This window comes from Cibotium barometz, chromosome 48 (assembly GCF_041138505.1).
Source record: "Cibotium barometz isolate CiBa-2024 chromosome 48, ASM4113850v1, whole genome shotgun sequence".
Lineage (NCBI taxonomy): Eukaryota > Viridiplantae > Streptophyta > Polypodiopsida > Cyatheales > Cibotiaceae > Cibotium > Cibotium barometz.
The window spans coordinates 30030903-30057699 of record NC_141093.1 but is presented as its reverse complement, the minus strand read 5'-3'; the positions used below and the strand labels follow the sequence as shown (position 1 = coordinate 30057699).

Below are 26797 nucleotides of genomic sequence, written 5' to 3'. Positions count from 1 at the left end.
TGTTTCGTTTATGCAGGTTCTTTGCATTCATCGATAGTAGAGCATGTGCAGGATGGATCACCGCTTTACAATAGAGAGCGTATTGTGAGGAGACAAATGAATGATCCTTCTCACCACTCACACAAGAGAAGAATTCAATTTGTTGATTCTAACATTACTGACTGAGAATACATATTTTGTGGTGCATTTTGAGAATATGTAATTTTGGTCCTTTTTTGCATCTTCGTATGCTACATTACTATGATATTTTTGTTTTCGCTATAAATCTACGAGACATGGATGTTATTTTGAGATATGTATATATGAAGTCACTTGAAATAATGTATTGTGTTTACTTAAAACATGACCTAAATTGGAGAAACTGAGCCTATTTTTTCTGGAACTCTACCTGCCCCACCACCGCAGCAACGCGCGGGTCCAATACTAGTCATCATATACATAGAAGAACGTCACGTACTCGTCTTTTTGAAGAAAAAAAACCTCCATTTATGCACGACACGTGGCAACACTGAGAGATCACATCACACTGCTCCTTCCGTAAAAAAGGTGCTACCTCTTTTCCGCGCAAGCTCTGGCTATGGTTTCTGTATGTTTCCCATTTGTTAGTGGTCTGATATCCTGCTTTTTTCATGTCTAGGGAGCTTCGCGAGCAGACAGCTGGAGATAGCCGCACTTTGGCAGATTACAACATTCAGGGTTATGAGGGTTTCCGGCTAACAGTCGTTAAAAAACAAGAAGGGGGACATGGTTGGCGGCTCGACGGTTAATGCCGCACTAGCTGTACAGATAGGGTTCTCTTTTCTGATTAGGGTTGTAATCACACAGAGTCCACTCTGCTTGTGTTGAGGCTTCGATGTGGGATTATCGAGCCTTTTGTGATGGCCTTGGCAACGAATACAACCAGGAGAAGATGATCTGTGGCAAGTGAGTCTCATCTCATGTTTGTTTTGCCTCACAACAATGCTGTTCTGTCTTCGTTAGTTCTTTTACTCTTCTGCTCGAGAGTTGTTTGTGTTAAGGTTTCTGTTGCCCACAATTGGGCGGTGACCAGTCTGGCTCACAGCATGGAAGGCAGTGAGGGGTGCAGGAGTGATAGTTAGTGAGTGGAAAATTATAGTTGCCTTCCTTTTTCCCCTCTCATATTTGGCAGTCCACTGAGGCTGGGAGATGATCCTAAGCTGGGGTAGGGGAGCGGTTATTTTGACAGATGGAAGTTACTGATCCAACAATCACTTAGTGGAAGTTTCTGGTGCTCTCAATGGATGGTAAAAAAAAGGATAGCATAGGTTTTGTGTTAGAAACTGCTTTATACCATGTTAGGGTGTGTCTTGCGGGTTGCCTTGGGGTCTTAAGTTTTGGATCTCTCGCCTTGCATGCTTGAGAGATGAATATGGCTTCCAAAAGCAAGCCCCCACAAGCAAGCCTGCACAAGGCTCACTTTGTGAAGTGGTACGCTCTGTTGAACATTGTGGGTCCTCATCTTATGTTTGAGGGAGACGAGACGTTCTTCCTTGTTTGATGATTGAGAGGAGGTAAGAGTTCTTAAAAAATGTGTGATGCTACAAATCTAAGCTGGTTCTCATCAGTAGATATGATCCACCCTATTTTGCACAAATCTAAGCTGGTATGAGAGCTGTTACGGCTATTTCTAGCAAGTGATTAGAGATGCGTTTTAGGGTTTGCAGGTCAAAATTATGGTTTCCTTGTTTTGCATGAGATTAGCCCTTGCACCAGCATTTTCAGCCCTGTTTCAGTTTGCATAGCAAATTAGGGTTTGTGTTTTTAGGATTTCAGTTCATTTTCGGATGTAGCATAGGTTGCATGTAGTCTAGGACGTGCATGCGTCTTAGCCTAGGTCCAACCTAGGTAGAAATGGCCCTTGATCAAAATCTCACCCCGAAAGAGAGGTACAAAGTGGAAAAAGAAGAGTGTGAAGCAAGGTTGCATAAGTACGATGTACCTTATTATAAGGTACATTTTAGTGTACAGTACGGTACCATACCGTACTGTATGGATCTGTATGTGGCAAGTTCCCCCCCCCCCTCCGCGGTGCGACTGACATTTGGCCCAAGATCCTCCCGTAGTTATCGATTTTGCATGCACCGCCCATAAGTGCCCGCATGTAGCCCTTATTTATCCACCTATAGGTGATGCCACCGGCGAGAAACTTGCCAGTAATTTCGAGTCATGAAAATGGATGTGTAACTTTTGCGGGAAGGGTTACACAAGTAGCGCCATGAGGCTCTTTGCACATGTGTCCAAGCTTGGTGGGAAAGTTGCGCCGAGCAAGGAGATTCCTCAAGGAATTGCGGATGATAAGTACTTGCTCATCCGCAACCAAGGCAAATGTGGACATTGAGGAGTTTCCACATCCAGTACCTCTGCGTCCGTGAGTCCTTCCCCCGCTCCATCTGGCTCTGGCCGGTTCCAACTTCCAATCAAAGAGGCCAAGGGGGGAGAGCTCTCTGGCAATGAGGCAAACCGCCATTGGTGCAAACATAAAGAACCTCACATATGTGAAGGCGACGATGAAAGCTGCAAATGAGGAGATTGCGCGCACGGTCATCGATGGCAATCTCTCCTTCCATGTGCTCAAGGTCCCACAATGGCAGAAGATGGTGAAGGCCATTGCGGAGGTGGGTCATCCCATGGTGATTGGCATGGTATCACCTTCCATGAGATGCGCACTACCGCGCTTGATGATGAGAGGCAAAGGATCAACGACATACTCACACCCGGACGCGAAGGATGGGCGAAGTATGGCTACTCTATCCTCTCAAGTGGATGGAGTTATCGGAAGAAGAGGGGCATCATGAATATCCTTGTTTCATGTGCTCTCGGCACATACGTCTTACGTGTCGTGGATACTGGAAAGGTGGGACAAAGAACATTGGGCGACTTTATCTATCGTCATGCCATCATAGAGGTGAAGTTTTAACTCTCGAGTCTCTATTATCTATGTTCAAGCTTCTAAAGAATGTCACGACTCATTGCATTTGCCATTGTGTTACATGTAGGAGGTCGGGCACGAAAACGTCATTCAAGTCATCATGGACAATGCGTCCAACTGCCCCAAAATGGGGCGCTTGGTAGAGGCAGAGTTTCTATCCATTGTATGGACTCCTTGCGCCTTCCATTGTCAAGACCTACTCATGGAGGATGTGGGAAAGCTAGAGTGGGTGAAGAGGGTGGTCGCACAAGGCCTATCAATTGTGAATTTCTTTACAAAGAAGATAAAGGTGCTAGCTATGTTTCGTGAGCAAAGCGTCTTGGAGCTTAAGAAGCCCTCTTCCACGCGGTTTGTGTTCATATGGCTTCTCTTAGAGTGGCTATATGACATGCAATCGAAGCTCCATACGACCGTGGTCTCCTCGGATTTTGTCACATGGCTAAGAGAAGAGATGAGGACTAGTGCGGACCAGGCCCAAGCCATTTAATGGCTATGCATGAGAGAGCCCTTTTGGCGCGAGGTGAGTGCCATGGTCATTGCGGTGACTTCCTTGTATAGGGTTTTGCGCATGACGAACATGGAGGGCTCCGGGCTCATGCGAGAGGCCCTAGCCGAGATTCATGTGATCATCGTGCTTGGTGAGGAGAACCCCAACATTCCTATGGAGGGGATTAGGTAAACCCCGGTTCCATGGGTCATCTCGATTCTGCTTCTTGCTCTTTCTTTTTCTTGTTTTCAAATCTCTGTCTTTTTCCTTAATACTTAATGCGTGTTAGCCTTAAAGTAGTCTTTTTGCATTCTAAGAATCCCACCGAGTCTCCACCCACTCCACGACGCGATTCGCTTGTGGTGCTTGTGGAGAGGAGGTGGCGGTGGATGCATGGACCTATCCATGGTCTTGTGGTCTTGTTGCATCCTGCCTACAAAGCACCAAGGCTCTTCATCGATGAGGAGCTACTTTCCGATCGGGATGCTTACGTGCCAGAGATACTTCCTGTCCACGTGCAAAGAGAGTTCCTCCAAGAGCTTATTCGATACAATGATCAAAGGGGAGCCGCTGTCACGAATCCACTTTGCTCGAGTAGGGAGATGATGATCCGGCCACTTTTTGGTGAGAGTCATTTGGTTATCAAATGGCTCACGTACAAAAAGTGGCTTTGAGAGTATTGTCAGAGGTGAGTATTAAATATCTAAAAGTTAACTTTCAAGACTTTTAACTTTATACTTTAGAGTAGTAACTAGTTCTTACATTCTAACTCTCTTAGGATTGCTCTTTGGGGGCACGCCAGAGAAACTGGGGTTCCTACTCACTCGTACACACAAAGGTACGTAGTCGTCTGAGCACAACGGCTTGTATATTGCCGCGCTAAGATGCGTTTGGTGGAGTAGATGCATGACATGGAGATCTCCAAACATGTAGATGTGACTCGATTGAACACAATGCTAGTCAATACATTTAAAGACACCAAGATTTAGTGGACAACATGCTCAATACAAGAAGTAATTTGCTGAATTAACAAGAGATGCACAGTGAGCCGGAACGGCCGGCTCCTCCCTCAAATAAAGTATATTGAACTTGGGAGAATCAAGTATATAGTGTCATGGGCATTTCTGACCAGATTTCCATATTAATGCATATGAAAACAATATTGCAAATAATGTAGTTGTCGGTGTAGACTTGCAACTCACACTATCCTCTGAAGTGCCCTTGTTTCCTACCATCTGCCCTCTATTGTTCTACCAACACATGGTAGCAACAATGTGCAAGAGAGCACATAGGACAAGAGAACACTACACAGGGTATGTGAACATGGAGTCCGGTTCCTCCCTCCTGCTACTTGCTTCCATATTTAAGCATCAAAGCTTACCAAATTGCAAGCAGGGTTGGTGACAGCAGAAGTCTTCATGATGGAAGCATTTGGTGTGTTGAAATCTTCGATTTGTCGCGATCCTTCGCGACGGGAACCCTGGGAAAGCTTCCCCTTTGGTTCACCTTGAGAAATGAGGATTGAAATTAGGGTTTTCAGCAAAAGGGCTAGAAATTACAGCAAAAATAAGAGTTTTTTTTGCTGAATTTCAGTTATTGGGAGTGTGTGGAAGAGTGAACACTACCTGGAAACACTCTTGGAAGCTTGGAAAACACACTAGCAAGCTTGGATATGGAGTTGGGAAGGAGAAAGTGCAAAAAATACAGCCAAAGAGGCCTCAAGAAGGGTGCGCCTACTTCTAGAGAGAGAGGAAAGAGAGACGGTGAGTTGTCCACTCTAGTCAGGACAAGTGTCTTGTGGTGCAAGCTAGAAATGGACACATGGCTGGTTGCTCCCTTTTTACAAAGGGAATAAGGTCTGGGCGGTGGGCATTGGGTTTTGTCCACCTCGGGACATTAGTGTGTGCGAGTCATAACTTATAAGTTTTGGTTGCCCAAAACTTAATGAAGTGTGTACACACTCACTTATAAATTAGTGCTAATTCCTAAAGTTGGGTTTATGACCAATACTTACCACTTGTCACATGCCACATAACTATGTTAGCAGACATTTACACGCACAGTTCACGGGTGGGAACTACACATTGGTTAGGCAAGCATGAAAATAGGATGCAATTTCAATTGCAAGCAAGCACATAAAGATGCTATGCAATGCAGCATTGGTATGGACAATCCCCGTTCATGAAACTATACCAAAATAGACGTGCTCCAGGCAAGTACACAAGGTACCGGACTCAATGGAACACCAATCCTCCAGGCATTTTTGGGCATGTACACACATGCACAAGTCCCAACGGAAAGCCAAGTCCACAGTATCACATGAGTGGCATGAATCCCTGGCATATGCAATTTTCGTACATAATGAGAAAACAGGGGTGGATCAATTGGTGACATTCCCCCCGGCTTCTAAACAGTTTTCCGCAACTGAAAAGCATCCAAATACGTTTGGAGCAAATGCGGGCAATCTCTAAAGAACTCTTCATCTACCCATTTAGCATCAATGGAAAGATAGTTCTTAAATTTCACAAGGTAACGCTTGACAACTTTGCCTGTAGCAGCAAGCTTGTGTTCCTTGTGATACACAATTTGCTCTGGTTGCAAATTTCCCTCAAGCTTATCTACTTGTGGTGGATTCTCAATGACTGGTTCACTGGGCTCCGACCTTGCATATTTGCGAAGTAGACTCACATGAAAAGCAATGTGTATATGCCAATGATGTCACATGCACTTTGCACTGTAGTGCATGGTGACAAGATGGCTCATCATCATCAGTGCAACATTGTACCTTATTAGTACCTTTTAGGATGATAATTGTCATACGCCGTGACCCCATTGTAATCCTCCGTCCAGGATAAGTCAGGCACGAGCTATGTAGGTCATTCTCAGCCTTTGACAGTCAGTCAGTCAGTCCAAGTCCCTTAACCCACTTAAAGAGATGCATTCATGCATGTAGAGTCAGTAGAAGCCTTAGAGTTTGCATCAGGACATGTGTGCATTTATGCATAGCATTCATCCCATGTGCATGTAGGCCATCTAGACCATTGCAGAAGCCTTTAGATATTAGCAAGCAGCCATCAGAATTTATCTAGTATTCTTTCCATATTTTACAGCATTTATTGGGCATTTTTTACATCATATATATATTTTGCTTGGACGAGTGCAGTCGGCCAGCCCTGTAGCCAGCCGACCAACACCCCATGCCCATATAAATAGCTGAGCATATCATCCATTTATTCATTCATATCATAATCAGCATTGAAGACCTCATCGCTTGGAGCCTTTAGCACAAGGAGCATAAAGCAATTGCAGAATTTAGCACCTCATACCTCAGCGTTTTCCTCATCAGCATCTAGGAGCATCAACGCTTGAGCAATTCAGCCTCTATGCAGTAAAACGCATCATCTACAGCATTCAGCCTTCAGTACCCCTTGCGTTTTCAGCATCCATACGATTTTCAGCACCCTCATATGCATTGTTTTGCTACAGCCACTTGGTGAAGGTAAAACTTAGCATTCATAATCATTTTCAGCATTCATACATAGTCTAGAACAGTCCCAATCAGCCCCTTCTCGTAGCCTCATATTTGCAGCCTTCCTACATCCATTGGGAAGAGTGCATAGGCTTGAGATTGGTCATCATTTGTGCTTCTACAGTCGTGTACAGTTCAGCCTAGCTCTTGGTCTTCCGAGATCTTGCGTTTGGCTTATCGTCAGTCCACTGTCAATCTCTTCGAAGTAATAAAGCAAATACTATTCCGGTAACGAGATAGGGGGCCCTTCAGTGGGTAATTCGAGACCCCATACGGTGTGCAGTTTCCATCTCTCTCTCTCTCAAATCTCTAAAAGTTTGAAGTCTTAAGTGGATTGCTAAACTCGTGAAACTTAGGACCAACCTGAAAGCCACTTCATGATTTTCTCGATCACTCGAAAAGGCCCATAGTACATCGTTGCAAGCTTAGGGTATGCATTCTCTTTGCTAGGTCTCTTTGCAAGTCTTGCTTCCTCAAAATCACTCTCTTTAACATCAAATTGCCTTCTATGCTTGTCGGCAGCCTTTTTATGCTTGTCTTGTGACCTTGCAATGACTATCCGCACCTGAGCAAAAGCAATATCCAAGTCTCTTACATACTCATCAGCTTTAAATATCTCATCCTTTGTGCGAAGGATGGGTGGCAAAACCACCTTACCATAAACAATCTCAAACGGGGCCTTTCTCGTAGATGCATATACCGTGGTGTTGTAGGTAAATTGCACAAGCAATAAGTACTTCTCGCAAGAAGACTTCTGATCCGCCACGTAACATGTCAAAAGATCCAACACGGTTGAATTTGCAGCCTCACTTTACCCATCCGTTTGAGGGTGATAAGCTGATGAGAAGTCCACTTTGGTGTCCATATTATCAAATAAGGCCTGTCAAAGAGACTTGGTAGTCGTGGGATCTCTATCCCCCACAATGGACTTTAGCATTCCATGATGTTTGAACACTTGTGCTGTTACGACCCTGTGTTTTTTCCTCTAGACAACAAGCAGGTGGGTACGGGCACGGGCACGGGACGCACAGTGTGGATAGGCATCAAGTTTGGGTATGAAAAGGAAAACCTATATGGTGGCCAGCCCAAGTGTGAAAAGGGGACAAAAAGAGAAATTTTATTGTTCATAAGGTTTTTAAACCTTTGATGCTTAAAAAATAATAATAATAATATTATTTTGAAAAGCATGCGTTTTTAAAACCTTTGCTTTTAGCGTTTTTTAATGAAAAGCACATCACCTCTTTAAAAAGAGCGAAAGGTGGTGGATTGGAGGAGTGTGGCCATGGCGTGGTGCATTGTGAAACGGTATGCATGGACGCTGCTGTTGCTGGAGCGCTACTGCACATGGGTACTGCTGCCATTGTCAGGTACACGACTGTTGCCGCCACCAGGTACTGCTATCGCCGCTGCCGCTGGGTACAGGTGCCGCCGCCGGTACCGTCGCTGCCGTCGGGTACAGGACCGCTACCGCCGGGTACAGCCGCCGCCGCCGCCGCCGCCAGAGAACTCTCTGGGTGAACGATGTCTATTAGAATAAAATTTGTCTCTGTCTTGAGCACTTCTAATAGATTCTTCCACAACTTGTAACATTTCTTGCATATCTTGCAAAAAATTATGTGCTGCATCGTGCTGAAGTCCTGAAAATCCCATTGTAACAGGTGTTCTAGGTTGAAAACCATACATAAGCATGAAAGGACTAAAACCTGTACTCGTATGCTTAGTATTGTTATATGCAAATTCTAACATAGGAAGATAATCCTCCCATGAACTCTGTCTTTTGGAGACATATGCTCGAAGCATATCTTCCAAAATCTGATATGAAAAGACAGAGACTTATGCTCGAAGCATATCTTCCAAAATCTGATTAACTCTTTCAGTCTGGCCATCAGATTGAGGATGATATGAGTAACTCAAATTCAAAGTTGTTTCCAACTTCTCAAAAATAATTTCTCAAATGGTTTTCCGTGTCGGTAAAAACCTAGCCATTTTTATCAAGTGATCCACCACAACCCAAATAGAATTGTGGCCTTGACGTGTTCTTGGCAATCCAATAATAAAATCCATGGAAATACTTTCCGATTTATTATGTGGGATTTGCAAAGGATGCAACAGTCCAGCCTGTCTAAAGCGTTCAACTTTATTTGCTTGACAAACTTGACATTTGAGGACATAATCTTCTACATACCCTTTCATCTTTGGCCAATAAAAAGTGTGTTTCACTAAAGCTAATGTCTTGTGTACCCCAAGGTGTCCAGCAGAAGGGGCGTTGTGACACTCGTTAAGAATCTTGGACCTAATGTCTGAGATTTGTGGTACACAAATTTTGTCATTACGGAGTAGTAAACCATTCCGAATCATCCACTGACCTCCTGTAGCCTTAATGGCAGGCTGCTCAGTCATTGAGTCATGGTCAATCAATGAGCTCTTGTCTTGGATCTTTTGCCAAAATGGACCAAAATAACTATCAGTCCTGCAAGGTCCTCTCAATGACTGAAATAAGTCAGTAGTAATCTCGTTGAACGACAAAGTATTTACCTCTCTAATCGACTAAGCGTATTTGTGACACTATTCATGGACCCCTTTAGATAACGAATCTCAAAATCAAAATCTTGCATTAACTCAGCCCATCGAGCTTTCCTTCCTCTCAAATCATTTGCATCACACACATACTTGATTGACTGATGATCAGTCAATACGATAAACTTGGAGCCATATAAATAATGTCTCTAAACCTTGAGAGTGTGAATGACAGCATAAAGCTCCTTCTCAAGGGTTGGCCAACGAGATTGAGTGTCGTCTAGCTTTTTACTCTCGAAAGCAATAGGTCTACCATCTTGGAATAGAGCAGTCCCGATCGCATAGTCACTGGTATCAGTTTCAAGAACATAAGGCCGACTAGGATCGGGTAATGCTAAGATAGGTGATTCCTTGACTTTATATTTCAAAAGTCTAAAGGCCATATCTAGATCATTATTCCAAGTGATAGGCTTATTTGACTTACGTCCACGACCTTTCAACAAGTCGATCATCGGTAGTGTGAGCTGAGAGTACTCCCGCACAGATTTTCGAAGAAAAACAACAAAACCGAGAAAAGAACGAAGTTGTTTCACTGTCTGTGATATAGGCTAGGCCAGAACCTTCTGAATACAATCATAGTTAATGCTCAATCCATCTCTAGTGATCTTGTGTCCCAAGTAAATGATTTCTGTTATAAATGATCTGTGATATAGGCTAGGCCAGAACCTTCTGAATACAATCATAGTTAATGCTCAATCCATCTCTAGTGATCTTGTGTCCCAAGTAAATGATTTCTGTTATAAAAAACTCACATTTACTTAATTTAGCATACAGTCGATTCTGTCTTAAAATAGTCAAGACAATCGTGAAGTGTCTAACATGATCCTCAAGAGTACGACTATATATCAAAATATCATCCAGGAACACAACCATAAATTTTCCCAAATGTTCACGAAAAAGATCGTTCATCATTTGCTGGAAAGTGGCCGGAGCATTGGTTAACCCAAAAGATAATACGAGAAACTCATATTGGCCATACCTAGTCCGAAAGGCGGTTCTTTCGACATGCCTTTCATGAATATGTACTGGTGATAGCCAGTACGTAAATCTATCTTTGTGAAATACTTCGCTCTGGCTAACCGGTCAATCAGGTCATCTGATCTAGGGAGAGGATAACGGTTCTTAATTGTCAGCTTATTCAATCTCTTGTAATCTATACACATTCTCCAGGTGTTGTCCTTCTTTCTCTTGAGTAACACAGGTGCACGCCAAGGTGATTTACTTGGACGGATCTGGCCCATCCTCAAATAATCTTCGAGTTGTTTGGCCAACTCATCTTCCTCAGCTTGGCTCTGTAACACACGGAAGCTCTGAGAGTCTTCTTTCAGCCCTAAACACTACTTAGAACATGCTGATGCAAAAACGTAGATAGAAGAGAGAGTAGAGAGAGAGAGAGAGAGCTGGAAATTCAGTATATTCATATGGTACAAAAAGGTATCCAGTTCTACAGCCATAGGCTGCCTTGAAAAGGTAGTGAAATACCCTACTCTAATCCTAGTCTAGACCCACACCCAAAGGGGGAGTGAATGACTCTATCAATGAGCACAATTACCTATTTCGTCTCTTGGACTACTGCAGCATGCTTCTAAACTCTGATTTTCTTACATCTTTTTTTGGCTCTCTCTTCTGGATTAGCTTCAGAATATGTCCATGGACAATTATGCACATGACAGGCTCATTCTGTAAGGTGGAATACTAACAGGGTGAGCACCAGGGACCAGGTCAATACGATGATCTATTGCCCTTTCAGGTGGTAAGCCTGATGGCAGTTCCTTAGGAAATACATCTTGAAACAAATCAAGTATCTTCTTTAATTCGTTGCTTTCAAACACACTTAATTCATTAACATCCATTGTAGGTATGAGAAATGAAGAAAGTGGAATCAAGACACAATGGAAAGCCTTATACAAAGAAGAATCCATTATATTTCCAAAATCAACTGTATTTATAAGAGGTCCTTGAGAGGGATGTATACAATCACCTAAGATACTATACCGGGTGTTCCTATGTTCAAAAGAAAAAATATGACTAGACCAATCTATCTGGACTTGAAGAGTCTTAAACCACTCAATCCCTAATAACAAGTCTACATGGTACGAAGAAACCCAAAAGAGTAGTAGAATCCACTTCGTAGCTTTCATTTGCAAGTCCCTAAATTTCTGGAGATAGACCTCATAAGTGAGGTTCTACGAGGTCATGGTCAAAGTAGCAAACTGGGCAACAATATCATAGTCATCCTCTTTCTTGAGGAATTCTTTCTTGAAGACTTCTTCAAACTGTGCCCAAGTCGTTGGTTTAGGTTTGAGTTCTTTTCACCAAAGCAAAGCTTTGCCTGAGAGGAAACCTGCTGCTAACTGGATCTTTTTGCTATCGTCATATAGATGAAACTGGAAATGGACCTGTCACTTATGTAGCCAAGTGTCCACTATCTCCTTGGTACGCTACTTTTGCTCGTCCCCAAACTGTTCCGGAGTAATGTTGGGGCCTAAAGCAGATGCCAAGGTATCCATATCCAAGAGAGTAGATAGGGTAGTGGTCAACAAAGAGATGGAGTTCTGGAAAGCCTGCATCTGCGCGACGACTTGTGCTTGACGTTCCGAGAAAGAAGCTTTGAGAGCAACTTTAAACTCTTGGAAATTTGATTTTGAAACAAAATCGTCGAAAAGATTGCCATCGGTGGCTTCCGTAGCCGGCAAGTCTTCATGTTCGAGAACGGGTTCCATCTCCGATTCTTGGGTCGACATCTTGAAGAGGGCAAGATGAGAGAAAGATTGGCCTTGTACAAAGAAGAGTACTAGAGAGCTTGAGAGCTTGAGAGATGTGTGGCAAAAAGCCTCCTTGAGGGGAATCTATAGGCTTCCCCAAAAGCATAATTAGCTTTTGCTTTTTTTTTTTTGTGTGTGTGTGTATATATATATATATATATATATATATGACTAGCTTCGAGGTTTGGGAAAGCTTGGAGCTAGGCAGGCTGATTGGCGAGCTGAGTTAGGGATAGACTAACGGGCGGGTACCCAAGTATGGACGGGCGGGCACCCAAGTGTGGACGCCCGATGACCGGCCAAAAGCCTATAAAAGAGTGGCCAAGGTTAGTCATTAGTTCATAGAGTCTCGCGTGTTTTTGTGAGAGCTCTATGATCAGGAGCCTGGATCTAGTGTAGACGTGCACCTGCTTTATGTAGCTAAGATCGGCAGCAGTCTCGAGGTCCGTGAGGGTAGCTTCGTGGCTGTATGGGATGTCACGAGGTAGAGATTGGTCGGTACGTCCATCTAGTTAGCTCAGCTCGTGGCTCGGTGGGGACAACGAAGACTTGTGGGCTTGCCCATGGCTATCAAGGTTGGGAGGTGAGTCAGGCTTGCACCCCCTTCACGTTTGCTTTGTTTGTTTGCAGGTTTCGAGCCTTGTATCAGGAGCGTTCTACGAGGTGATCCGTTGGGGATTTGACAGAAGCTTTTCCAAACCTCGAAGCTAGTCTTGTGTGCGTGTAGCACACGGTAGATACACACTGTGCACATGACAATAGACATGCTCCAGGCAAGTACACGAGGTACCAGACCCAATGGAACACCAATCCTCTACGCATTTCCGGGCATGTACACATAGACACAAGTCCTAGCAGAAAGCCAAGTCCACAATATCACATGAGTGGCATCAATCCCCGACATATGCAACTGCCATGGACGTCAGTCCAATGTACATGCATAATGAGAAAACACGGGTGGACCAATTGGGTGGCCAAATGGTGACAGTAGAGATCTCCAGAGTTCAAAGTTCGACTCATGATTTATAGCATGTCATGAATGATGAGTCGTGGACTAATAATTTATAAATGTTTACTCTCAGGTGAATGTCGATGAGTTCAAGTTGACAGAAGAGTGTCCACAAGGGGCGAGATCCAGATGAGGAGGCTATATGTGCCGAGCTTTACAAGGAGGTAGAGGAGGTTGACCGTCGAGTTTCTCGTACTTGCAGAGGTCACACAAGAGGTGGCACACAAGGAGGAGGCGACGTGCACTGTTCGGGCCTTGCTTTGATCGGCCCGGTGGCTACATATGTGAGGTGTGGCTGGATTTCGAGGAGCTCTTTAGCAGCTGTTGCCGAAGAAGAGGATGCTCCTATAGCAAACATCAAAGGGCTTGAGTATGATGAGGAGGGCAATGTCCTTAGCGAGGATAATTTTGGGCTGGCCTCTGATGATGGGAGCATCTAGCAAGGGCATTGCTTACCCTAGTGATTTCTCTGAGGAGGAAGACTAGAGTCTAGAGTCTAGACATTTTTGTACTTAGTGTTGTGACTAGTCACTACACACGTTTTTGTATTTACCATTGCAGGCCGTGGGCCACGGCTCTTATTTATGACATACCACACGCATATGTTCACCATTCATGACTCTTTGTACTAGTGTTTTAACTTGTTTCTAGTTTATGACAATTTCTCTAGACTTTGCATCTCTAAATGTGGACAAATATCTATTTTTCAAGTGTTTTTTACCGTACCTCAATGAAACTTATTTTTCGAAAATTAAAAGTTTCGTACTGGTGCCGTTTTTTCGTACCTTCGTTTCGTAGTTGACAACGATGGCTGTGATTAGGGCATGAAGGCTTGCGCTATGTCACATTGGTATCAGAGCATCAGGTGTAGCCACATCACCAAGTAGTGATTAAGGCATGAAGGCTTTCGCTATGTCACATTGGTATTCGAGCATTAGGTGTAGCCAGTGGCCACATCGCCAAGCACTATAGAATATGTATGTAAAACTCCCATACCCGGACTAGTAGTCATGCCTTTACTATTGCCACACCCACCCTACCTTCATCGTGCAAGGACCCACCTCCATACCAGGGGCTGCATGCATTGTCGCAGTTCTCAAGGGCATTGTCATAAGGGATGTATAGGTCCAAGCAAGGTAAACGCATCAGAAGGTCAGACATGCATTAGGTGAATCCTTAGCATTTAATGTGTGAGCGAAAGCACAACATATTCCAGTCGTGGAGTATTTTTATGCAGGCCGATAGGCCTATATAATCATTGCTATCATTTGTATCAAAATACTTCGTATTCATAGAAGGTCATAAGTTAGTAGAAGTCAGTAGAAGGCTAGAGGTCACCCTTTTGGGTAGGCCAAGGGCCAAGAAGTTGTCGAGACATTCGTCTCACCTTTTTGTACCATAAAACAGTGAACACTCTACAACATCTCTCTCTCTTTTCTCTTTTTCTATTAGTGTTAATCTGCATTAAGGTTCCTTTAGAGTGTTGAAGGGCATGAAGGCTTCCGCTATGTCACACTACTTCAACATTTAGCAGAAATCAGAAAATATAGCCTGAGCTCCTTTTCTACAGTATTCATCCACAATGAAGTGCAGTAATAAAATAACGGTTTTTCAATACCTGCTCGTTTCTACAATATTCGCCCATGACAAAGCGCAGTGATGGTGGTTCCTCTCTAGTGGTAGCGGCATTCACAGCCAATGGAAGTAATGGTGGTTCCTCTCCAATGATGGCTGTCATGCAAGCATACCAGCCTCAGTCCCACGGTGTTCATGAGCAGTTGTGTAGACAACCCAATGTAGCATACTATTTTCTTCAGCTTCTGTAACGCTGTGGCTGGTGGTAGAAGCGTGTGCAAAGAAGAGTTGATTTTTTTTTAATCGCTTTTATTTGTTTTTTAAAAACCCTAAAACATAAAGGGTCTTTACAAACACTGTTAGAAGATAAGTCGGTGACACCAAAATGCTTGGAGAAGGGCTAGGAACAACCACCAATAGAGCAGTCACTGGAGAAACCGTAGAGGTAGCAACTCCAAAATCCACCAAAGGTACTCTAATATTGTCTGGGGTAAAGATTCTCCAACAATAGGAGAAAGATGATCTTGAGACAATGAATCCTCCTCTGGAGAAGGTGGAAATGAAGTAACCTTTGGCACAATAGGTGTCACGATTGTGACTTAGTTCATTATACAGTCTCCTTATGATTACAGATACTGAAGTGACATGATTACAGAGGACCCCCACACTTGGATGGTCACGACTATTCACTCTAGAGACATACCTCTTCATCAAGAGCCACACTCCTTCGACGACTGGTCACACCCCTTCGCTCTAGGGTTGCAACTCTTCATCCAATGGTTGCAGCTATTCGTCCAAAGGATGTGTCTCTTCGCCTAGAGTCATGACTATTGGTCATGGGATGTGTCTTTTCATTCGTGTCTCTTGAACTCCTATATAAGGAGCCTGTTGTATCACAATTTCAATCAATCAATCAAACATCTGTGTTCAAGTCTACTTTCAGTTTCAGTCTTAAATACACAGATAGTGCATGAAATACTAAGTAATAATAGTAATCCTCACAGTGGTATCAGAGCAAATTTTTTTCCTACCTGTGGGTTGTGAAGCCCTCACCCTCTCCGCGGCACTCCCTCGTCCACCCCTCTTCTCGGTGTTGTATGGAGGCGGAGGAAAGATCTTCTCACCCGTAGCAAATGCCTAAAGATTAAGCCTCGCTGAAATTTTTTCCCCGTCCCAATCCGATGGAGTTCTTGCAGCCGTCCCCCTCTGCCCGCGCCCTCGGCGGTCCCGTGAACACGCCTCGCGCACCCGGAGTCACCGCCCTCGCGCCTCGTGTCTAGACGGGTCCTTGCTGCCCTTCGGCCTACGTGCCTGTCTAGCCCCCTCCATGATCCTTTTACCCTCTCGGAGCCTCTCCAAGTGATGCACCCCTTCGAAAGGACACATCTTTTAAAACATGCCCTTTCACATTAAAACGGCATGTTTTATAAAAGAAAAAAAAGTGACCCTGGACTTTTTTAAAAAACTTGACCATTGGGCGCCCTCTCCTCTTCAAATTTTTTTTTTAAAAAAAATAATATTTTTTTCAGCCCCCCTCTTTGACGCGTGAGCATATCAGCCTCCTTCCGCGCGCACGAAATCAGCCCCCTTCCCCCCGTTTGGGTGCGCCTCATCAAGGACCAAGCCCCCCCCCCTCTCTTCGCCTCTGCCAGCGTGAGCCCTTGCTTGCTGGAAGCAGCTGCCGGTCGTGAGCCTCGTTGATACATGCAGGCTGCCGACCAAGTGCCTCATCGCCGATTCGTGGTTGCCGCCACCTTTTCGCTTTGCTGACGGCGCCCCTACGACCCCTTGCTGGCCGTCACCTTTACACCTATAAACTAAGGCTTATACTTAAGCCTTTATACACGTGGCTTCCACCAGCCACGTGAGCAGCCGGCAGCCAGCACCCAACGGCCACCCGCCAGCGAAGGGCAAGGAAACCAGCCGCCGACCAGCGCACATTAAAAAAAAAAAAACAAAGGAGTACCCCACGGCCAGCGATCAGCACAATCTAAAAAAAAAAAAAAAACCAACGGGTGTACGCTAATGTGAACCGGCACCCCCAACCCCCCGGATGCAGCCCTCTTCATGTTCGCCCCTCTTGTCTTGGCAATGACTTTCTTGGCATGTAAGGCTTCCACCAAACCCTGCAGTGCAGAATTTTGTTGCTGTCCAGAAATTACAACAAGCATAAAGTGTTGAAAGCGGCCTCAAATCCTCATTTTCTTCACCGATTTTCCTTCTCGGGCATGAAATGAAGGCATTTCAACTACTCTTGAAGCCTTCTCTGGCTACTTTTTCGTCACACTTGATCCATGGTGAGCCAAAGCCTCCTCAAGCTCCCGACAAGCAACTTCTCGGCGTACAACACCCACAACAGGTTTCTTGTCCTCAGCACAGTTCTGTGAAGACCACCAGACATGAAATAACTTCGTTCGAGCCTCTACGCTGGAGGGGTTGCTGCTAGTCGGACTACCAGGTTGCTGCGCAAGGGCTGGCTGTAGGGGTTGTTGCTAGTCGGGCTACCAGGCGTCTACCAGACAGGTGACTAGGCGGCTATCATACGTGCTGTGTGCACGGGCTGCGCAACAGGTGCCAGGTGGACTACTGCCAGGCGGGCTTCAAGCAGGGAGGCTGCACATGTGGGTGGCGCCTCGATTGGGCTGCTGTAGAGCACGCTTCCATACTGTTTTCAGTCGTGTGTGCTCTCCATCTCCCTCTTTCGCTTGATTCACAGAGGATTGGATTGCATGTTTATGAGAGGGCTGGTTGGGGAGTTTATGGGCAACCTTTTGCAATGTGGAACAAGCATACCAATGGCGGCTGCATGTGTGGAAGCAGCGAGGCAGGCGAACTTTGGTATCGTGGATTGCAGGCCTTGTTTACAAGATTGGGATATAGAGGATCAAGCTGCATATGCACAGGATGATGTTCTTGGAAGAGATGTGTTGTTGCTCTTTGACTTGGGCTTATGTGTATTCAGGGATTGCTTGACACGTCCTCTATCTTTCTCTCTCTATGGGTTTTTGGCATTGTGATTGGATGGTGCATATGTGGATTTTTCTGTCTTGGAAACAGGACATTGGTCTTTCGAGAAGAAACAAGACTTTGGTATCGAGGAAACAGGTCTATGGTTTATGGATACAGGTCTATGGTTTATCAGATAGAGGTCTTCGGTTTCATGTGGAAAGCATGTCTCTGGATTCATGTGAACAGGTTCTAGTTTTCTCGAGGTTACATGCAAGCTGTGACTACAAGGGAGGACATATGGTTTGGTATAGCCCTACTGTTGTTTGGGAAAGGGTTAGAGAGATCCATGGTAGCGATGGAGAAGACCTTTTCAAGCAGGGAGGTGTTGTACAGGTGTGCCTTCTCTATGGAATGCTTTGCTGTAGTAACGAGAGTTCTTATTTGGAAAATCTTGGGTGAAAGCTATAAGGGATCCTATTGGTAGAGGATTCGACAAGTTGTACTATGTACTCATTTTTGATCAAGTAAAGAAATACCGCAAGGGGGCGCCACTGCGTTTTGGGGCCAATCGGTGTTCTTGTACTATTTGCAGGAGCATTCTAGCTCCCTTGTTTGTTATCTTTCTCCAGGTTCTCATGGGTGATGAAGTGTTTTGTGTGCGAGTGTTTGTTTCACCGCCCGTCAGATTTCTGAAGGCCGGTTACATGGTTCCATCGCTGAGATATCGTCAACTTTCTCAAGGAGGCGAGCCCGTGGTTGTCACATCAAAAGCTTCAACATGTGGAAAGTGAAAAGGATGTACAGGAGACAATGCAGGATTATGAGTCTTTGCCTATATGAGGTGAAGAGAAAAAGTTGAAGATGAAGCTCAGGAGAAAAGACACCAAGGACAGGAAGTAGTCAGCTAGGAACAAGAAGCAGTTGAAGTGTTATGGTGCAAAACATGGGTTAAAGGCCATGGCTTTCGACATTTTGTCACCAGTGGTATCTTCACGGAGGCTTCATGGGGTTCGGAAGGCAGCTTCTTTCTATGTTTAGCAGTGGTGATCTACTATGCTTCGTTGGGGACTTGTGCTTACCACTTGGGTGGAGTGCAAGCAGGTTTTGGGTGCCTAAGGATGTATCAAATGGAAGCGGAGGAACTTGATGAGGTTCTTATTTTCGAGCAGATACTGGCACATAAGGAAAGAAAGGTACGAGGTAAAGTTTCCCTCGCTATCTTGCAAAGTTTAAAGAACTATTCACTGATGGATGTGAAGTGGATGGAGGAGGGTGACTTAGTAGATTCACCTAAGGTATTGCAGCTTTATCTTGATGCCTTTGAGTTGGAGCAGACTCTTGCAACGGCTCATTCAGGGTCAGCAGAGCATGGGTCTGGAGCATTGCTTGATGCTCAAGAGGGGGGTAGCACCTCCGCTCCCTTGTTATAGGCAGGCTCAATTTTTCATCTAGGAGTCGCTTAGTGACATCTTTGTATTCACTCAAGGTACTGAGGCTGAGAGTACATTTGCTTATGGGACTTCTATGATATTGTGTACTAGTCACATGAGATGGTAAAGTTGGGTATGGTTCACAGTCGGCGGCACCATGAACTATAACTGCAACTATGGATAACTCTGTCTACATTTATGGTTAACAGAGATGGGTTTTGCCTTTGGAACTAAGGTATGACTGAGGTAGATTGGGACATTGATCTTTGTCATATGGTTCTGGCTGTTCTTGACCAGGGTGTTGGTCAATTGGATATTGAGATGGATGCTATTTGTGGAGTTGGTCTCCTTTGGAATGGCATGGTTTTGGTTGAGCTCAAAGTTTGCAGCAACCTGAGCTAACACTTCGAGACTTTATGGAGGGCATAAGTCTTGCGAGCAGTCCTAGAGTTGGTTTGGTTCATTGATATATGGATTGAACTCTATCTGTGCATGTATTTATACACTTTCTGAGGTATTATTGTATTCTGGTGCCATTGGATCCTGCCACCCTTGGGGATACATGGGTATGTTAGAATACGCAGCGGAGATGATGACCAGATTTGGGAACACGAGAAAAAAACGCATGCAGAAAAACAGCACAAGAGAGAGAGAGAAGTAGGCGTGTAACTTTGCTCTGATATACACAAGAAGATCCCGAATATGATACAAGTGTGGTATGGGGACTGGGGGCCTATTTATATGCCCCCACATGTGCAGTCGGCTGCCTACAACAGGCTGACTGGCCCTGAGAACTCCACGACCAGACACATCTCCAGTTGGCTAGATCAACAGCAGTCGGCGACCTCCCAGATGCAGTCGTGGACCAGTTCAGCAGTCGGCCAGCACATGGGCTGCCTCCCAAGCCACAGAAAAATGGGAAAAAATAGGGGAAAAATGCGGAGAGTGGGGAAAAATGATAAAACACCTCATAAGGGCGGGCACACCCACAACAAAGGCCCTGGTGTATAAAACTAGACAGGAGATGACTTCTAACACCCCCTCTCCTCTCCTGGCTGTGAAACCAACCACAGGGAGCTGGGGTGCCGCCCGAGCAAGTCCTGAGAGAGCGACTTCGTGAAGAGGTCCACCGTACTGTCCTCCGTCGAACAGAACTCTAGCAAGATGTCATCAGCAACGATCTGTTCACGAACAAAGTGCCTCTGGATGACCATGGGTTCCTCCAGTGGAAGCCCAAACCTGCAATGTAACCTCCTGCTGCTCCGTAAAACTGCTCCTGGGCCATAAGTAGATCTCCTCGTGTCCGGATCTCCTCCCCAAACCGAGTCACTCCAACCGTGGAGTCGGACTCCATCCAACAATCCCCCTCCTGTGTACAAGAGTCCATGATCCTTCGCATGCCGCAGAAACCACAGGAAACGCAATCCTGCCTCCCAAAGAGACATCTGCAACCATGAGCTCAACTGCCTCATCAGGAAGCTCTCGTCCAAACTGGTGTCCATCAACCAGATCAATGAACCATCCTACTTATGAGTCAAAGAGGCATCACGCTGCTCACAAGGATCAACACCTGTTACGGTGCAGAAACAAGTTCTGGAAACCTGATGAAACCTGTCAACCACCCCCTCAGAATCCGGAACCACAAAGCCTGGAGAAACCACCTCCTTCTGCAAGTAAGCACCTGTCACCTGCCTGGCTTTCCGAAAGGTCCCCGTGGAAAGAACATCCTCATCTACTGGAGGTTCTATGTCCCGAATACTACGAGACATCAGAGCATAAGTGACATGTTCAGCTTCCTCTGACTGACGAACACAAGAACTACCAACATCAGTACTGGAAAGTTCCTGCCAACTGCTGCCATCTACTGGCAAGCTATCCACCATCTGGTCCCGGAAAGCCCGCACCTGCAGCGTATCCACTTGAGTGGCTATTACCAGACTGCCACTCATCACAAACCTGAGGACCTGGGAGAGAGAGTGCTGAAAGCCTGTAAACTCCATTCTCCACTCCGCCTTCCCAAACCACTTGGCCTGTTGCTTTGTCCCGGAGAGCAACAAAATGCTCATCAAACTCCACCCGTATGCCAGTCTTGCAAACCTGATGCACTGACAACAGATGAAAACCAAGTGCTGGAACATACAACACCTGGGAGGAATGCTTCCCCCCTCTGCCATCGGGAACTATCTCCATCCTGCCCTCATTGTGAACTGGGATAGTGGATGTATCACCAGTAAGAATATGACCAGAAAGCTTGCAGAGATCCTGTAAACCGGAACGGGAAGGAGTCATGTGCCTGGAAGCACCACTATCGAGAATCCACTCCCGAGTATCCGTTGCGGAGAGTCCTCCAATCTCCTCCCTGCCTGAAGAAAATGAAACATCGGTGTCCATCACCTCCAGGTGCACAAAAGCCGGAGTCTTCATGATTGCTGCTGAGGAATCTTCACCCTTCGCGGTCTTCTGCTTGGGACACTGTCTCCAATAGTGGCCTTTCTCGCCACAATCATTACAGGTCCTCTCTGCCTTCAGTTTCTCGCGGTCAGCATCGGACTTCTTCTCAAAATACTTCTCCGATGAAGCCTTCCCTTTGCCCGAGTTACGGCCTTTCGACCGTTGGCCAATAAAGGCCTCCGAACCTCCACCCTGAGGAGGGTTCGTGAATCGTTCCTCCTGGTCCAGGACCATGGGCACAAGCTCCTCCCACATGATGGCGCTGAGCCTGCCACCACTGGTAATCAAAGACGAGTAAAATGCTGAGTACGAAGAGGGCAAGTGCGACAGCAACGTTATGGCCATGTCCTCTGACGATATCTCCTTCCCAGCCTGAAGAACTTCATGCTGAAGAGCCTGCAGCTTGTTAATATGCTCCCGCATCGTCGCCAACTTTGTAGGGCTCATAACCCGTATCTGTACTTCCAAGGAAATCCTCTTCATGGGCGATACCCTGTTGTAAAGTGAGGCCAAATGCTGCCATATACCTCTGGCCAGCGTCATATGCTTTACATGATTGATTACCTGTGGTGTGCAGTTGAGAAAGATAAACGAATGGACCCTGGCGTTGACACGATCCCACATCTGTGTCTGGGCCTCCCGGTCCTTTCGGATCGACGGTAACTCCCCTTCCTCTACTTCCGGCCGTGGAACACCAACAACGACGAAATCAGTGGATGTATAGTTTAGATGCATTGAGTGCTTTCATATGCTCATGTTGTACCATGAGTTGTGGGTCTTGCAGGGATACTCATGGGTGTAAGGCTTGCGAGCAACCCTGATACTGTTATTTTGGAGTGGGTAGAGCATCTTGAGGAGCATATTGTTTGCAAATGCATATATGTGTCATGCATATGTTTGTCATATGTTGAATGATGCATGGTTTTTTTTTTAGCTAACACACGTAACGTGTTTCCACTTGGTTTTAGACTTTTGTTGCAGGTTTTGAAGGAACAAGCAAGAGTTTGTTTGTCACTCTGACGTGACAAGTGTGACCTTATTGTTCAGGATGATTGTTTCATCACCCAGATGCACTGGAGGGGCATTGCTTTGGTCTTATGGGGAATCTTTTGGATGCTTACTGTGTTATTGAGTACAATCGAGGACGCTTGCTATTTTTCAAGAGGGGGGTATGTTAGGACCGTGTGTTTTTCCCTCTGGACAACAAGCAAGTGGGCACGGCACGGGCACGGGACGCACAGTGTGGACAAGCATCAGTTGAATGTGAAAAGGAAACTCATAAGTGTGGCCAGCCCAAGTGTGAAAGGGTACAAAAGGGATTTTGAGGTTATAAGGTTTTTAAAACCTTTGATGATAAAAAAAATAAAATTATTTGAAGGTATGCGTTTTTGCTAAGTTGCTTTTGGCGTTTTTGAGAAAAAGCGCATCGTTTTCTTTATAAAGGGTGGTGAGCTGAAGAGGAAGGTGGCCGTGTGGAGGTCGCCGTATGGCTTACGCTGGGCACTGTTGTTGCGCGTGGGGTGGTGCTGCTGCGCAGGAGCTAGAAGCCGCCGCCGCCGCCGCCACTGCCACCGCCACTGCCACCGCCACCAAGAGCTGTTGCCACCGCCAGAAGCTGCCGCTGCCGCCGCCCGGTGCAACCAGGCTGCTGCGCAAGGACTGGCTGGAGGGGTTGTTGCTAGTCAGACTACCAGGTTGCTGCGCAAGGGCTGGCTGTAGGGGTTGCTACTAGTCGGGCTACTAGGCATCTACCAGACAGGTGACCAGGCGGCTATCATACGTGTTGTGTGCACGAGCTGCGCAATAGGTGCCATGCGGAATGCTGCCAGGCGGGCTTCAAGCAGGGAGGCTGCACGTGTGGGTGGCGCCTCGACTGGGCTGCTGTATAGCACGCTTCCGTACTGTTTTCAGTCGTGTGTGCTCTCCATCTCCCTCTTTCGCTTGATTCGCAGAGGATTGGACTGCACGTTTATGAGAGGGCTGGTTGGGGAGTTTACGGGCAACCTTCTGCAACGTGGAACAAGCATACCAATGGCGGCTGCATGGTTGTCACGGTACGAAAATACGATAGCGTACGGAATTTTTGGTACGATATGAACTTTTCGGATACCGTACGATAAAATACGGTTTTTATTTTTTACACTTACAACCTATGGAGCTTCAAGCTTGAATGTGAAGGAAGGTTGGGAGGGGAGGAGTCTACAGTGCTTGATCTCCCAGTTGGATCTCTCTAGATTCATGTGAACAGGTTCTAGTTTTCTTGAGGTTACATGCAAGTTGTGACTACAGGGGAGGACATATGGTTTGGTATAGCCCTACTGCTGTTTGGGAAAGGGTTAGAGAGATCCATGGTAGCGATGGAGAAGACCTTTTCAAGCAGGGAGGGGTTGTACAGGTGTGCCTTTTCTATGGAATGCTTTGCTGTAGTAACGAGAGTTCTTATTTGGAAAGTCCTGGGTGAAAGCTATAAGGGATCCTATTGGTAGAGGATTCGACAAGTTGTACTATGTACTCATTTTTGATCAAGTAAAGAAATACCGCAAGGGGCGCCACTGCGTTTTGGGGCCAATCGGTGTTCTTGTACTATTTGCAGGAGCATTCTAGCTCCCCTGTTTGTTATCTTTTTCGAGGTTCTCATGGGTGATGAAGTGTTTTGTGTGCGAGTGTTTGTTTCACCGCCCATCAGATTTCTGAAGGCCGGTTACACAACATTAGCCCAAAGACAAGAAGCCTCCAAAATTAACTGAGCCCAGTATGACCAAATCTGTTAGTTGGTAGAAGTAAGGGGAGGGTTTCCAGAAGTCATCACCACCACCTCCTCAAGAAAGACTAGAAGAGAGGGTGGGTGGGAGATCCAAGCACTGGAGAAGAAACTGTAGGAGCAGAAGCAGGAGAGAAATCTCTTGAAGTCACGTCCTCTGACAAGAAACCTTCTCTTAAGAAAAGGGCTGAAAAAGAAAAAAAGTCAGCAAATCCTCCTCTCAAGCGGTGCACAGCAAGAAGTTAGATCTCTCCAAGAGGGAGGGTGGGAAACTGAAAGGAAGAAGGAAGATCTCTCCAAGCCGTAGATCCCTGTCCTCAGCACCTAGAAGAGGGCTTCAACAATCCAGTCAGCAGAAAAAATCAGCAATCCTTCCTGAAAATTCAGATATACAACAGTCCCAAGCATTAGATGAAGAAAACGTAGCAATCTTGAGGAAGCCTCGCTACCAGAAGAAAATGCAGCAAACTGTCGAAGCCTCTGCTCCAAAACAGAAAACGGAGCTCTCTTTTGCTCACAGGTCAGCGTTTTTCTCTGATACCATGAAAGAAAGTGAAGCAAATAGAAAATACAGGTGTAAGCCCAGGTACAAGACCTGTAAATGCTGGAAACTGATGTTTATTGCTGAAAATTGAGCACGAGGGAAGCCCGTAGGTGCTGTACATTGATAAGAAGAAGAAGCAGAAGCAGAAGCAGAAGCACTTACTAATGACCTCAAGAGGATGCAGAGAAATGAGATGAAATGGGGGAAAGGGGGTCAGCCCTTATATACTCCCCCAGAGTGCTGGCCGGCCAGCTGTATAGCAGGCCGACATCATAAAATGCTTAAAAAATGCCTAAAAATGGTAGAAAATTCTGAATAATATCTGCTAAAATATGCCAATGCAGGGCCTCATAAAATGACCAGTACAAGCATGAAAAGGTGATGTAGACATCTTATGTGATGACATCATCAACCTTATAAAACTAGCATCAATTTTTGGTGTGTTTCAACATCGGGACCTTCATTGAGTTGTGCTTCATGAGCATATGGTTCTTTATTGTGATACTAATTTGCCACAATTTATGTGATAATCTTTGTAATTTGCTGAGTTGAACTGTATGGAGTGAACCAACATTTTGAATGTGAAATTGTTAATTAAGGCTCTCCGCGATGTAGTGTGCGTGCATTCATGTTAGTGTATGTTGCTGCATGCGGTCTAGTGGGAGTCTTCCATCCCTAGCCCACGTCGGTCTCACCTAAGTGGAGATGTAGGGGCCAGGAGATGACATGTCAAGGAGCATGCATCCCCAAGGGGAGGTGTTGGAAATTGTGGGTCTGCATTTGATGTTAGAGAGGAAGCAAGATGTTCCCCCACTGATTTAGGAGAGGCAAGGGTTCTCGAGAAATTAATTGAATCTAGAATATCTCAATCAAGCCTGGATTCTCTCATTAGCTCCTAGAATCTATGAGTCATGAATCTATCCACTTTGACATTATCTTCACCCTTTTACATTCACCAAAGTCTAATCACTTTTGACCAAATAAGTCACACAACGTCACACATGATATCTTAGGGAATGAATATTGGAGGATTTTGGGGTCTAGAAGCTCCCTTATTGAGCTAGCTTAATTAATGAAAATCAGTATGGTTTTGTGTCTTAATGAGTTTGCCAGTATTTAAGCATTTAATTTCCTTAATCTCTAAGCGTAAGTCCATCACGTGATCATTAGGGTGTTTTTTGGTGTGCCACATGGTAGGTGTTATGAACATCTGTGTCCATGAGCAGTGAATTTTGCAGATTTGTGGACACAGCAATTAGGAAAGTGCTGCTGCAAATTGTAGCAGTCGGGGTCGTCGGTGTTGTTGGCAGCTCTGACCCAAGAATATCAAGAAGATTTCTGCATCGTGCTGATGGTCCACGGCCAAATGCATTTTTGTAGGTCTGGGAGGACTTCTGTAGACATGAAAATGTTGTTATATGTGCAAAGAGCTTTTTATATTGACAAGGGGTATAGGAGCTTAAGATGTCGAAGTGTTGCAATTATTAGTGTGGCAGGTGATGCAATTATTAGTGTGGCAGGTGAGTCCCTGTTACCTGGACGGAGTGATGCTATGATATTTACTTCTTGAAATTGATGAGAGTCAGAAAGACATGAATTCTTTTTTCTTGGAACACTGTCTAAGGCAGTGATCTACACATAAAAGGTTTGCCTCTTATTCGGGCACAGGTATTTTGTTTCTGGCATGTCTTGTGAAAGAAGAGGCTTAGCCTAACCAGGAAAATCTCTCTCTCTCTCTCTCTCTTTCTCTCTCTTTCTCTCTCCTCTCTT

At 45.4% G+C, this 26797-nt stretch overlaps 1 long non-coding RNA gene across 3 annotated transcripts; it reads left to right on the top strand.

Moving 5' to 3' along the window:
- Window positions 1-559: 559 nt before the first annotated feature.
- Window positions 560-26698, top strand: LOC147611058 (uncharacterized). Of its 3 annotated transcripts, none has more exons than XR_015263870.1 (2): window positions 560-924; window positions 26266-26698. It is a non-coding gene; the product is annotated as an uncharacterized LOC147611058 (long non-coding RNA). The 3 variants fall into 3 exon arrangements; XR_015263869.1 differs by having other exon boundaries at window positions 26254-26698; XR_015263871.1 differs by having other exon boundaries at window positions 26225-26698.
- The last annotated feature ends 99 nt before the right edge of the window (window positions 26699-26797 follow it).